Source organism: Scardinius erythrophthalmus, assembly GCF_964197995.2.
Source record: "Scardinius erythrophthalmus genome assembly, chromosome: 17".
Lineage (NCBI taxonomy): Eukaryota > Metazoa > Chordata > Actinopteri > Cypriniformes > Leuciscidae > Scardinius > Scardinius erythrophthalmus.
In genome coordinates, this window is record NC_138237.1 from 5,855,185 (window position 1) to 5,869,369 (window position 14,185).

General features: G+C 40.4%; 1 long non-coding RNA gene across 1 annotated transcript; it reads left to right on the forward strand.

Moving 5' to 3' along the window:
- The first annotated feature begins 12,785 nt into the window (after positions 1-12,785).
- On the forward strand, positions 12,786-13,505 carry LOC308705189. Its single transcript, XR_014031888.1, has 4 exons — positions 12,786-12,871; positions 12,974-13,032; positions 13,126-13,224; positions 13,411-13,505. It is a non-coding gene; the product is annotated as an uncharacterized lncRNA (long non-coding RNA).
- Positions 13,506-14,185: the final 680 nt, after the last annotated feature.

Below are 14,185 nucleotides of genomic sequence, written 5' to 3' on the forward strand. Positions count from 1 at the left end.
CAATACACAATCCCTCACAAATAAAGCATCTTTCATACAAGACCACATCATGGAAAAGGGATTAGACTTAATGTGCCTGACAGAAACATGGCACCAGCCAGGGGTTTACTCAGTGCTAAATGAAGTCTGCCACCCTGGTTACAGTTACCTGGAGAGAGCACGCAGCACTGGTCGGGGTGGCGGCCTAGCTGTCATACACCGACAAAACGTGGAGCTGTCCCCCCTCCCCCTGCCTACATTGTCCTCATTTGAATTCCTTGCATTTAAAACCTCCCTTCCCCATGACAATACTTCTGATCTACCGGCCCCCCAAACCAAACTCAGCTTTCATCCCAGAGATACATGACCTTCTAACAACACTCATACATGACATCCTCAAACCGCAAACTCACTTTCATTCAGAAGCAACAGAGAAGAGGTGGAACAATTTCATTACTTTTTTCAGAAAAAAAGTAGACATCATCCGCTCCCTACTATCCAGTTTCTCCACACTGCCTGCCCTGACTGCCAAACCACAGCCCGGGATTTCCCAACATCTCTGTTGTTTTTTGGTCATTTCACAGCGAGAGGTTGAGGACATTATTAAAAAGATGAAACCATCCACCTGTGCCCTGGACCCCTTCCCCACAGCCCTGGTAAAATCCAACCTCCATGCCATAAGTCCACTTATCACAAAGGTCATTAACCACTCCCTCCGGGCTGGCTTTGTCCCATCAACACTGAAAACCGCTGTCATCAGGCCAGTTCTCAAAAAACCCACCCTAGACCCAGAAGTCTTCGCCAACTACAGGCCTATCTCCAACCTTCCATTTCTCTCTAAGGTGCTGGAAAAAGTAGTTGGTGCACAGCTTCAGGACCATCTAAAACAAAACAACCTGTTCGGAAAGTTTCAGTCTGGTTTCTGCCCTGGCCACAGCACAGAAACAGCCACATCACCCCCATCCTCAAATCACTCCACTGGCTTCCTGTCTCACTCAGGATTGAGTACAAGGTCTCTCTACTTACCTACCAGTGCATCCATGGTGAAGCCCCCCCCCCCTACCTCAAGGAACTCCTTACCCCACAGACCTCAACACGTGCCCTCCAATCTGCCTCAGCGTATCTCCTGAAACCTGCTCAGCTGCCCCTAGTCTGTGGAATGCTCTCCCTGACTACCTGAGGACACCACAGACTTTGGATGCTTTTAAACGAGGCCTTAAAACCCACCTTTTTAAGAGAGCTTTTGATTGAACCCCCCTTTTCCTGTTTTATCCTTTTTTATCATGTAGCACTTTGAGATTTACTTAAATATAAAGTGCATTATAAATTAAATTTATTATTATTATTATTATTATTATTATTATTGTTGGAGTAAGACAAAGCGTGTCAGGACCTACTCATTGTCCTAATCATTTAGATCTAATATTGTCACATGGAATCAATGTTGATGGCATTGAAATTCTGAAGCAAAGCAATGACATCTCAGATCATTATCTAGTCTCACTAAAGATTGCTTTATAATTGTAAGAGCCAATTTAATATTTCAATAATTTGTATATTAGTATTGTTTGATTGGAGTGTTGATTTTGCAAGCATGAACTGAAGGTATTATATTTGTATCTTTCTTTGAGAGGCAATTATGATATTTCCTGTGTTTATTTTTAATATATATATATCAGTATTATTTCCTATGTTTTCTGATGTATAGGCTAATTTCTGTTCTGTTTATTTAATGGTTACGCCCACTTGGGGCGGAAGATTGAACTTGAAGTAGTTTGTGTATAGGAAAAAGGGAGAAACACTTTTCTTACCGTTTGTCTGTGAAATCATAGGATAGGCTATAGGAGCCAACAGGATTTTGTGATTTTTGTAATTTTGTGTTTTGATTAGACTCGCACTTGTTTATGGATTTTTGACTGACTTCTGTGACGAGTAAGAACTTTTTCCTGCCACTGTACCAGTGAAGTTAACATAGGTCTTTGCATCTACAAATAAAGTAAGAAAACTTCTCTTTTTCGTCTGAAACGAGCAATATTTTTGTTTTTAACGAGAAGATTATTCTCGTTAAAAACGAGAAGATTATTTCAAGATTCACGCAAAATCAGAGACCATAAAGGCCTGTTCACACTGGGACGAATTTCACGCGCGATATTCGCCGACGTTTAACGCCTCGTGACTAAACAAAGGGCGCCAATATGAGTGCGCACACCGACGCGAAAAACGCCACGCGTAAAAGTGTCATTTTTTAAAAAACACCTCAGGTTCGTTTTTTTGGTTTTGGCTGAAGCCAAACTTCAGGTTTTGTCCATGTATGAACCAGGTCGTAGTGTTTCTGATGCAACTACTGCAGAAACCCTTAAAGCTACATCTAATAAAGTAGTACGGCCAAAAACATTTTTTCGTGAGCTAGCACCTGATACTGATGCAGTTCCAAGAGTCAGTGATGTGCAACATGATTTTGCTTAATCACAACCAACAAGGTCAGATGTGAGAATTCCTTCACATATTGATACAGGAAGCTTGTTCAACATCATGCAACGTCAAAATGACATTTCTGAGATTTTCATAAAACAGCAGTCTTTATCTACTCTTCCGCCTATGGATATTCCAGTCTTTACTGGAGTCCCGCTTGATTTCACATTCTTTATTCGAGCCTTTGAACATGGAGCAGAGAATAAGACAACAAATAACAAAGATAGATTGTACTTCTTAGAGCAGTTCACCAAGGGGCAACCAAAGGTTCTGGTACGCAGCTGTTAACACATGCCTTCTGAAAGGGGCTACAAAGAGGCTAAGAGACTACTCTACCAACATTTTGGCAATGAGTGCACAATCGCCACTGTCTATTCAGAAAGGGCACTGAACAGGCCAGCTTTAAAGCCTGAGGATAATAAAGCCTTAAAGGAGTTTGCTCTTTTCCTTACTGGTTGTTGCAACACTATTGACAGTGTGGAATATGTTGAGGAAATGGTAAGTCCAGGCAACATGCGTGCAATTGTATCAAAGCTTCCTTTCAGACTGAGAGAAAATTGGAAAGCAGTTGCCTGTGAGCTTCAAGAAAGGACTGGCTTGAGAGCAAGATTCTGTGACTTGGTTAGTTTTGTAGACAAGCAGGCAAAGATTGTTTCACATCCACTCTTTGGCAATATTCAGGATAACAACATGGCAAAAGACAATCTCAAATTCAAAACAAACAGATCAAGTAACTTACAAGTGAAAGAAAGGAAAACCACATTTGCAACAAGTGATACACCTGTTCCAGAACCCAAAAAACAAAGAACAAAGGAAAAAGATGTGAAGAGAAGAAAAGAAAAGAGAGAGAGAGAGAGGGGAGAGAGAGAGAGAGAGTATGATAACTCACCTTGATGCGTCTGAGAAAATCAAAATATGCACCTCAGCTCTCAGAACTACATGGGGTAAACAAAAACAAAGTAAGTGTATTTATGCATCTGCTGCCTTTTGATGGTGAGAAATGCAGACTAAACAAAAACAAAGCAAGTGGATTTAAACACTTGCATGCAAGCCTGCTGGTCATTTGATGGTGAGAAGAGCAGCAAGCAACATGAGAAAGGGCTTGACTTGTAGTGAAGTTTTAGAGATGATTATGCAGCCTGACCCCTCCAACGAGCTGCAGGATGTATCGTCTTCTCCCTCTGACACCAGAGACTCAGGAGAGTCAGATCCTGATTTGGATGTGGCACCCTCATGTTCTCCAACTGCGGGAATTGGATGCAGTGGGGCAGAAGGCACGACCTGGTTAGGTTTACCAACGATTTGGCATGTACTGCAAGTTTTACAATAGCGCGTTACATCTGCCTTAATGCCTGGCCAGAAGAAATGCTCGAGCACACGATGGTAAGTTTTGGTGACACCTAGATGGCCCGACCACAAATGTTCATGCACTAATCCTAGCACGTACTGACATCATCCCGCCAGAACTACAACCTGATAAACAGTGTCACAACCCTCAGTCAGATAATCTGCCGTCCCACCCTGAGGAACCCACTTACGCATCAACACCCCATCCTCAATAAAAAAACGCTGCTGACTTGAACACCCACTAACATCACACTCAGCTGTAGCAAAACATTTAGCCAGGGTGAGATCACTCTTTTGAGCCTCGACAAGGACTTCACGGGTTAACAGCAATGTTTTCTTAGAGACAATGACAGAGGAGGTAACGCTTAAAGGACCCTTCTCGAGACCGTTCTCTGCCTCTCCACTAGAGGACAGCTGGTCCTCCCTTAACACAGAGGAAAAAAGTGAATCCGCGAGATCCACCCCTTGGGCCTGCTTACGAACTTGCGCCCTAGTCAACACACTGGCCGAAAACACTTCAGGGTGCTTCTGAACCAAATCGTAAGGTTCAGTTTCAAAGATAGGAGTATCCACCACCTCTAGGTCCGGATAAACTTTTCCGCCAGCAATGTCATTTCTAGTGCTGCACGATTAATCGTATCGCAATCGCGATGTCAAGCCTACGCGATTATATGACGCAAAATGCTGCGATTTTATATTAAATAAACAAATTAGCGCTGTTAACGCAATTAACACAGAATCTGTTAATTTTTGGCATCCTTTGGCTAGTGTTACATGATCCCGCTCTTATTCATGCAAATGCTTTTAAACCATTCATGCGCGATAAGACAAAAAAGAATGCGCTGTCAGTGAATGTCCTCCTTTCACACACACACACACACACACACACACACATACACACGACCCACAGATAGACGCGTGCCAGTATCAAGTTCTCTTTCACTGTAGAACGAACAACACACATGTATGCCAAAATGAACGCGCTGCCTGTGAATTTCCTGACTGTGACACACAGAAAGACTTGCGCTAATATCGTGCGTGCGCACAAAACAGCATGCCAGAATACAGTTCTCTTTCGAGCTTGAACGAACAATAACACATACAATTATGCCAAAATGTCTTTTTGTCGAGTATCTTCATAACATAAGAGTAGTCTTATAAAGAACGTGAGTTGTGAGAATGAGGCGCGTGTGAGATCCACGTCTCTGACAGCAGCGGCTGGTCTTAAAGGGACAGTACACAGTAGCCACTAATTATATCTGTAGCTAAAGTTAATCAAAGTACAAAGGGAACAGAGAAAAACACTCACTGCTCTTGACTAAAGAACTTTTTTCTTTAGGCAGATTATCACTAATCTGTGTGTGCATTTATTTTCCTTGAGAACCAAGCAAGTTCACTCATGAAACCATTTGTTTATTTGTGTATCGCAAATCGCAATCGCAATATTGACCTCTATTATCGCATTATGACATTTTCCCCAAATCGTGCAGCCCTGGTCATTTCCCATGATAAAATCTACACCATCAACAGGAAAACGAGGCCGAACAGCCACGGGAAAGAAACCAGATGCTAGCTTTGACTGCACATGAATGGAATGTAAAGGAGCAGGCACAAAGCTCATCCCGATACCCCGAACTACAGTGCTCACGTCACAGGCAGATTAAGAAGTCAATGGTAGTACGCTAGCCAGGAAGGATTAGAGTGAGCCACCTGTCTCTCAGCACTGTGACCGGATGCTGATCCTCAGGTTTACCTGTGAGGGATACCAGTCCCTTGGAAATAAATGGCCTGAAGCATTCATCTTTCAAAACCAACTGACTACCACAGGGAGATACAGTCTTAATCAACCCAACTCCTTTTGGTGGTTTAGCCACTGGAGGCTGGGACTTTCGTTTATACAGAGCACAATCTGCAATAAGATGATCGGGTTTTTGACAAAAAACAAAACAAAGTTTGTCGCCCTGTGCCCCTGAGCTAACATGAATACTCTGAGTGTTACTAGGCTTCTTTACAGTATCATCATAAGAGAACGAGTAATGTCTGACAGACGTGTTCTTGTGTGTCAAAGTGAACTCATCAGCAAGCGTGGCAGCCTGCTGTAGCGTGGTTACTTTCTGTTCATTGAGATAAACAACAATCTTTTCAGACACACAGTTCTTAACCGCTTCCAACAGCATCAACTCGTGAACTGAGGAGAAATCATCGGCTTTACACGCAGCACACCACCTATCAAACAAAATCCCTTGTTCTCTAGCAAAATTAATGTAAGTCTGGCCTACCCCTTTTCTGAGAGCCCTGAAACGTTGCCTGTACGCCTCTGGCACTAGTTCATACACCCGCAAGATGGCGTTCTTAACTTTTTCATAGGAGAGGCTGTCTTGCACAGACAACGATGAGCACGCTTCCTGAGCCTTCCCTGACAGTTTACACTGTAACAGGATGACCCACACATCTTTTGGCCAACTCAGGGCAACAGCAATGCGCTCCAATGCAGTAAAATAGCTCTCAATGTCAGTTTCACGGAAAACAGGGACCAGAGAAATATGTTTACTTACATCAAAATTACCAGTAGCATTAGATCCTGATGATACTGTACCAGCAACAGCGGCTGGGAACTGTGCTGACCGCAACTCCAACTCACGCATTCTTATGGCTGTTTCCGCTTCCAACTTCTTTAGCTCCAACACTCTGGTGGACTCAACTTCTATCTTTTTAAGCTCTAACTCCCTTCTGAACTGGTACTCTCGTTCGCGCTCCTCCCTCTCCAAATGGAGCCGAGCCAAACGAACCTTCAGCCGCGCGTCCCCTCCAGAAGTAGAAGAGGACTCCACGGACAATGGATTATACCTCGGCAGAGTGAACTGCCTACCCTCGCCCCGCTTCACACCGGGTGTATCTGTCACATCATGTGGCGTGGCCACTTCCTCTACCACCTGACCAGATTGTTTCGCTGCTGCCCCGGCGGGCAAATCTAATGAACTAAAAACACCGCTCTGCACTAACCCGTCAGTCACAACTGCCCGCAACTCTGCTTTAACCAGGGAACTAGACACAGAAAAACCATAATGTTTAGCAATAGCAAACAGGTCAGTTTTCTTACATCCACCCAGCTGCTCTAGCGTAGGGTTTGCTACAAACTCTTCTAAACTAAATGCAGCCATCCTCACCACAATAGTTACCTGGATAACACAAACGGAAACACTAACCAACAATGCAACAAACAACAAGTGTACATAGACACGCAACAACAAGATCGCGTAGGTTACACAATAACGTCACACACCAGCTTCCTAAAATAATAACCACTTCCCCAGGACCTGCCTACCCAAAACTTAGCCTAAACTGTCTTCTGGGGCTTGCCGGGCTCAAGGCGACTTCAAAGGCAAACTTCGGCGGCCGGGGCCCCCGAAAACCTACCCCCGACAGGGATCTCGTCCCCACCCAGGATTTGCCCCGAAAATAATAAAGGAAAAATAACAACCAAGTGCCCAAACCAGAAACGGCCTAGCTAGACACTTCTAACTAGGTGGGGAAAAGGTCTTCTCTGGAAAGACTGGACAGTGAAAACCCACACAAAACAATTTCAACACCAATAGAAACGATAACTGCTTACAGCTTTGTTCCATACAATCCGAAGTGTTTGGGAAAACATTATCCCGGACGAGCCCCCAAATTGTTACGAACCTCCAGTGGAAAGTCCAGGGGAGGAGGAGGTTGGTGACAATAATAAAACCATTTTGGGTTGAAGGAACAAAGGAGACCGATTTATCAGTAAGTATGGCGTTTATTTAAAACATTAATTAACCAAAAGGTACAACAAGGTAAGTCTCAAAACAAAAAACAACAACTACAACTACAAACCAACTACAAAAGAGAAACAAACACATTAGTATTTACCACCCTCTCTCCACCGAGAGAGTAAAGGACCTGCAGAGGACAGACAAGCAGCAGTACACCTGGCATACATACACACACGGCCTAAGAGCCGTAACAGGGCTCAATCCAAATTAGGATTCTCTCTCCATTTAGTCCCTTTGATATGTTGTTCCAAACCTGTATACCTTATTTCTTTCATTATTTTATTATTTAACCTCCTTGATTGACAGTGTCATTTGATTGACGCTTTTATTACGTCTAGTCATAAAACATAATGAGCATATCAAATCAATTGCTTTTAAATTGTAATGATTGTAAGACATGCAGAAGACTAGCCTAGAAATCTAGACGCACCCTAGCGGCAGCAAAATTTATTTTGCAGCCAGGGTAGTCTAGCAACTCTCCGTTGACTTTCGTAGCTGTAAAAACCTAAATTGGGTCAGGCCAATCACATCGTGTATAGAGTAGGCGGGGCGGGCTTAACATAATGATGACAGAGTTGCGACGGTTCCCTGCTACTTGAAAACAAAGAATGGCGGCTTTAGTTTTGCCGGCCGGATTCAAAAGTTGAATCTATCAACTAACGTAAGCTCCGCTGTTGGGAAAACGCTCTGGTTGGTTGAAGCGCTGTCCTATTGCGTGCAGAGTGAATTTGAAAGACAGCCGTTTATCCCGCCCCGTTAATGTCATTAACTTTGATAATATTATACTAGATCATATTTTTGAATGCATTTTTCTTTAATGGGAATTTCTAGGTGTGTGTGTGTTCTGCTCATTTGTGTGTGTGTGTTTGTTCTATTTTTTTATATTTGTTTGACAAATAAAAAATAAAAAAAATCTTCAGATTCATTCATTCCTATGGGGGTTAATAGTTAGGGAAGCATTTGTTACCATTTTTAATTTCAACTCGAATCCAGTAAAAAAAAAGAAAAAAAGAAAGGTGTATATTCGTCAAGTGTGACAAAATTCCTTAGATCTTGGACCATTCTGATGAACACACAATTTTTATATAAAATAATAATAATAATAAGAATAATTTTGGGTCAAAAGACCCGAGGGAAGGAACTATTTGTGTGACAAATGTTTAAACCGTTTAGAAATGTATAGAATAAAATGTCATTTTTAGAAATGTCTTCATTAGCTTAATTGAGGTGACAAATTTCATATGAAGTTATGTATGATGAAGACACTCACGAACAGGGGAAGCTGACTCAATGCTGCTGTTCTGATCCACTGGTCACATGTTGTGTTTTCTCTTCATGCTCCTTAAGTTTCTTCTCTTCAAGTTTCTTCAAACCCGTGAGTAGATCTCCATCTGTTTCCTCCTGTTTAATAGCCTGTGTTTCTCTGTCCTCTGCCTCCAGCAGTTTCTGTATAGCTCGCTCTTCTTTTCCTTGAGTTTCTCAACAACTTCTTTCAGGTATTCAATTTCTTTTTCCAGTCATTCTCTTGATGAAGAAAAACATCAATTAAGCAGCTCTCAGTCTTTTTACAAGTATTTAACTTGTTTTCCAGCTCATCAGTAATTGAAGAAAATATATTTCTCAGGCTCGTCTCACTGCCTGCCTCTAATGTTTTAATCAGCTCATTCTCATGAGCACTTGAAACGCCTGGTTTCACCTCATGCTGAATGTCTTGGGTAGATCAATCACAAAACTTAAGTCTCTCTGTCTTTCTTAAAGTTTTCCTTAGTTACTACTACCTCTTTAATCATATTAGCAATGTATTTTGCTTGCTGGTCTTCCATTTCTTTTCTGTGTTTCCTCTCAATGATTCTAAACCTTTCAGTTAATTCAGTCACTTTTTTGTTCTTCTTTCTCCTTTAGAAGTTTTTCAGTTTCTAGTCTTATTTCTGCATGTTTTTCCTTTTCCCATGATAAAAATGCATTTTTATATGATGACTGAATAAAGATTGTGGATTCCTTATTTCGTGTCATATTGTGATTGTATTTAAACATTCCTTGCCAGTTTCTTTCCTGTTGTCAGTAACTAACAGAAAGGCATGAGGTCCAGGAAAGACCTATAATGCACAATGTTTCATATTTTTGATTAATTTTCACTGATTTACCACTTAAGGGGAAACAACAGCATGATGCCAAGGGACTCTTCCTGGTGGAAGGTGTTTTTACCACTAAATTTACCAATCAACCACTAGAGGTCCTACCAGTGATGGGAATTCAGTAAAGACACTATATTCAATAGCTTGAAGGTTAATTGGGTTAATTGAAGCTCTGTTGTAAAAACAAAGTAAAACATGCAGAGGAAACACAAATACTCTTTATAAAACACATGAATACAAACAAATGGAGTTGCTAACTGTCTTACAATGACAGCTGTCAGTGTGAAAACCTTGTCCCAAGATGTTTTCGATAAATTTTGGACACAGAAGGACCACCTCTCATCAAGGAGCATTCATGTGGGACTTAAATATGCCATGGAGGTATATTTAGCTATTATGTATATATACATAGCTGTTTAGGTTTGTACGTTAGCATGAACTCACTTACTTTTTGTAACGACAACCAGAAAATTAACGTTTTCATCGTCATTCATTGGGATTGGGGTTGAGTCCTTAAGGACCAGGTTACTGCACCCACATCATTGGATTAATACACAGCTGAATCCAAAGCAGACATTTTGTTCTGTCTTGTTTGTGTTTAGGAAATGGAATAAAATAAATTCCATTGCCCATCCTCTCAGGATACCTGGAATCAGGGCTGGACTGGGACAAAAAATCGGCCCTGGCATTTTGGCCCAGACTGGCCCACTATATGATCATAAACACCATCCATCTTTGCACGCCCTTAAATATATGCTCCTGTTCCTTAAAACCACTAATGCCATGTAATGAGTGAGTATAGGAACAAGTGAGAGTTAACAGATGAAATAAGTACAAATTTGACATTTATTAATACAGTTGAACTATACTCCACAGTGATGAATCCAAAAAACAAGCTATAAGCTGCATTGGCATAGCAATACAAGTGTTTCTCACAGGATTTTTGGTAAAACTGTGGTGGGACCTCGGTCCTTCTAGGGGGCAGGCTCCCCCATAAGAAAATTTTGTGCATTTTAATGTTAAATTCATCAATCTGGTGCACTTTGAGAGTTCAAAATTAAAAGCTCCAACCCATATTCAGTGTGCAAATTAAACAAAGAAAAATTCAAACTTCTTTTAGTTACAGTGTCTATTTACATTACACTACTACATAATAATAGTTATAATATTAATCCAATGACAGTAATAGCCATATTTTGTAAAACAAATGCACTAAAAAATAAAGGAAACTTTCATAATTAGTTTTGAACCAATTTCTATACTAGATAAGCACATGATCTTTTATTTTGACGCAAACTGCATCAAGCTTTTATTTTGGCAGAAAACATGGTTTACAAACGCCTCTCATTAAATTTCTAGTGAATTGCGGTAATCGCCAACTATGCAGATGTGGAAATAATCTGTAACTGGGTTATGGGTTCCTACACTCATGACATGGCCTAATAAGTGTTTTGAAAGTAGTTCTGCTTACCGCAGGCTCTACACTTTCTCATCTCTCTCCTGATCCTCCTCACTATCATCATCTGCCGCTGGAGCTGATGAAGGTCAGAAAACATATATTTTGACACAGTTTACAGCGTCTGCTTTAAGGGCCTGTTTCTATTGGTTCACGCTATTTCTCTGCACATTCCTTGCGTTTCTTCTCCATCTCGCTGACTACTTTGACAGATACACACTGACACTGCTGCACGCTCGCTCACTCGTTTAAAGTTGTGATTGGGCCAGCCCAGTGTCAATCAAGAATAGAACCAATGGGCCGCTGATCTACGTGTTTCATGGGCTGGTCTGTCAGAAAAAAAAACTAACGCTGACTTTTTTTGACCAATGCATTACACCGGCACAAACCCAGCGCCGCCAATTAACCCCCTGAGGTCGGCTATCGCGCCGGCGCGATACACTCTTAGAAGGAATGTGTAGAAAAATAACACAAATTATGTGTAACACTCTAATTTACACATTTTGTGTCAATATTAACTAAAACTGTGTATAAAAAAATAATCTATTTGACACATATCTATGTGTAGTTTAAAGTTTACACAACTTGGGTATTTACTCAAAGCATTTAACACATTATGAGTAGCTGATGTGCTTACACATTTTAATGTGTTAATTTTTATAACGCGACCGTTATTTAAATTAGCTAGTCAAACTGAACCAACCAATAAGGTGACTTTTGAGTGAACATAATCCAGTTCCAGTCAGTTGCAGTTCAGTAACGTTAACGTTAGTAGATAAAAGTCTGTTAACGACAGCAACTACCGGTATTTTGTTTTTACTATATTGTTGAAAATAAAACATGTACCTTATCACTTCGTTATCGACTACCCCTCGCGTCAAAACTGTTCGTGAAAACCACCTCTTTACCAGGGAGGAGATGATTCGCGCCGAATCACGCCGGTGATGCTCAAGGTCATGAGGTAAGCTGTACTTGAATTATTTTTTTTTACTCATGTTCATTTTCAAAAACAATATTTCCTGCTACTGTTATTTTAATACTGGCTTAAAAGCTAGGTTACGACGAGATTTTGCGGGCAAAAAACTCGACTTTTGTCAATAGTGTAACGTTAGCAGCTAACTTAACGTTAAAGTTAGGTGAAGCACGGCTAAACCAAGCAGCTTTATGTTGATCAATGCTGCGAATTTGCGTGGAAACCCGATTCAAAATCGGCGTAATTTTTTTCCACTTTCACACGAAATTCCAGATAATGAAGAGACCTTTATTAATGGATTTTACACGCAAAATTTCGCCAAGCAATGGTAGCTAAACGTGACCGCACCTAGATTGTAACTTACAGTGCTACTCGATTTACAATACACAAAATGTTATTTGTAAGGGTGTTTTAAAAATCGTCTACTCTTTATTAATTTGATTAACGTTACGTATAAAATGTAATCGTAGTTGTGGATTTGAAAGTTTGCTGAAATGATTAGCAATATGTCATAAGTGCTCTTGAGTGATGTGCAGGCTAATTAACGTTAACTGTTAGCATACAATAACGTTACATGTGCTAACTTTATATAAAATAAGTGACCTTTGCATTATGTCTAATATTTATTACACAGCAAATGAACCAATCAGAAGATGGACCATTTTCCACCGACCACCGTGTTCAGTCTCACCAGATTTAATTTATTCAGGTAAGCATTGCAGTAAAACTCACTAAATCATTAATTCATATCAAATCAAGCATTCTAAACAACTTAAGTTTTTATTTTTGCATTCTTTTGATCTATTATTAGGCCAAGGAGTCCGACCTGACCAGGAAGGTGCCTAATAAGCATAGCCTATCAGCGCACAGGTAGGTTAGCTGCTAACTACTGAGGGAAAGAAAAAGATCATCACATGGGGATTTCTTGCATCATGTATCTTACTGTGTATTTGTCTCAAACAGCTGTCCCTTCACTGCAAACAAGTTGAAATTGGCTAGCCTAAATCCCTGATTGCAGTTAAGCCTACGAATCTCAGCATTTTTGGAGAGAATTAAGGAAATGTAAGTATTAAAATTTAATCTGGCATAATTTAGTTTACAGTTCAACTGAAATGTTTGAATGTGCTGACAAAAGGGTGTTACTTACAAATATATATATTCTGAATTATAGTATGATGGAGATTAAAAACAATTTGATGCTTGTGTAATTTTCTCCTCTCTCTCTCTCCCTATTATATTTTTATATAGTGTTGGAACTGCGATCTTCTCTGAAGAAGAACTGAGCACATTTGTGTTGGTGGACACGTTTGCATCCAGGAAACAGGGGACTGATGCATATGTCACACTTTTCTGGAAACACTTCAGGAGTTTCAAAGTCGCGATCTGATTGGTTGAATTCTACAGGATGTTCGGGAGATGTGAGTGTCGTGTTCTTTATCGGTTCGCCTGGAAACAAATGCCATGACACCAAAACCCCTCGTGGAAAAAGAATGCTATTGTGTTTACAACTGTGACAATGAGCGCTTACCAGGATCAACTAAACACTGGATTTTCAAAAGTATTTGAAGTTCGCGGCTCCATTGTTTAACGTTCTTGAATGAATAATTTATTAGATGCAGCCAGTCTGTTATTGTAGGGACATCAACATCATATATTATCACGCCCCTAAACATGACGCAGAACAAAACGAACTGTGATTGGTTGCGTTACATGTCAGTCGAACGTCCTCTTGGGTGGTCCAGACATTGATAATAATAATGAGAACTGTTTCTTGAGCATCAAATCATCGTATAAGAGTGATTTCTGAAGGATCATGTGACACTGAAAACTTGGAGTAATGATGCTGAAAATTCAGCTTTGATCACATGAATAAAATATTTTTTAAATATATTCAAATAGAAAACAGCTGTTTTACATTGTAATAATATTTCACAATATTTACTCTTTTTACTGTACTTTTGTATCAAATAAAATATTTGGTGAGCATAAGAGATTTCTTTCAAAAACATTAAAATGCTTAATA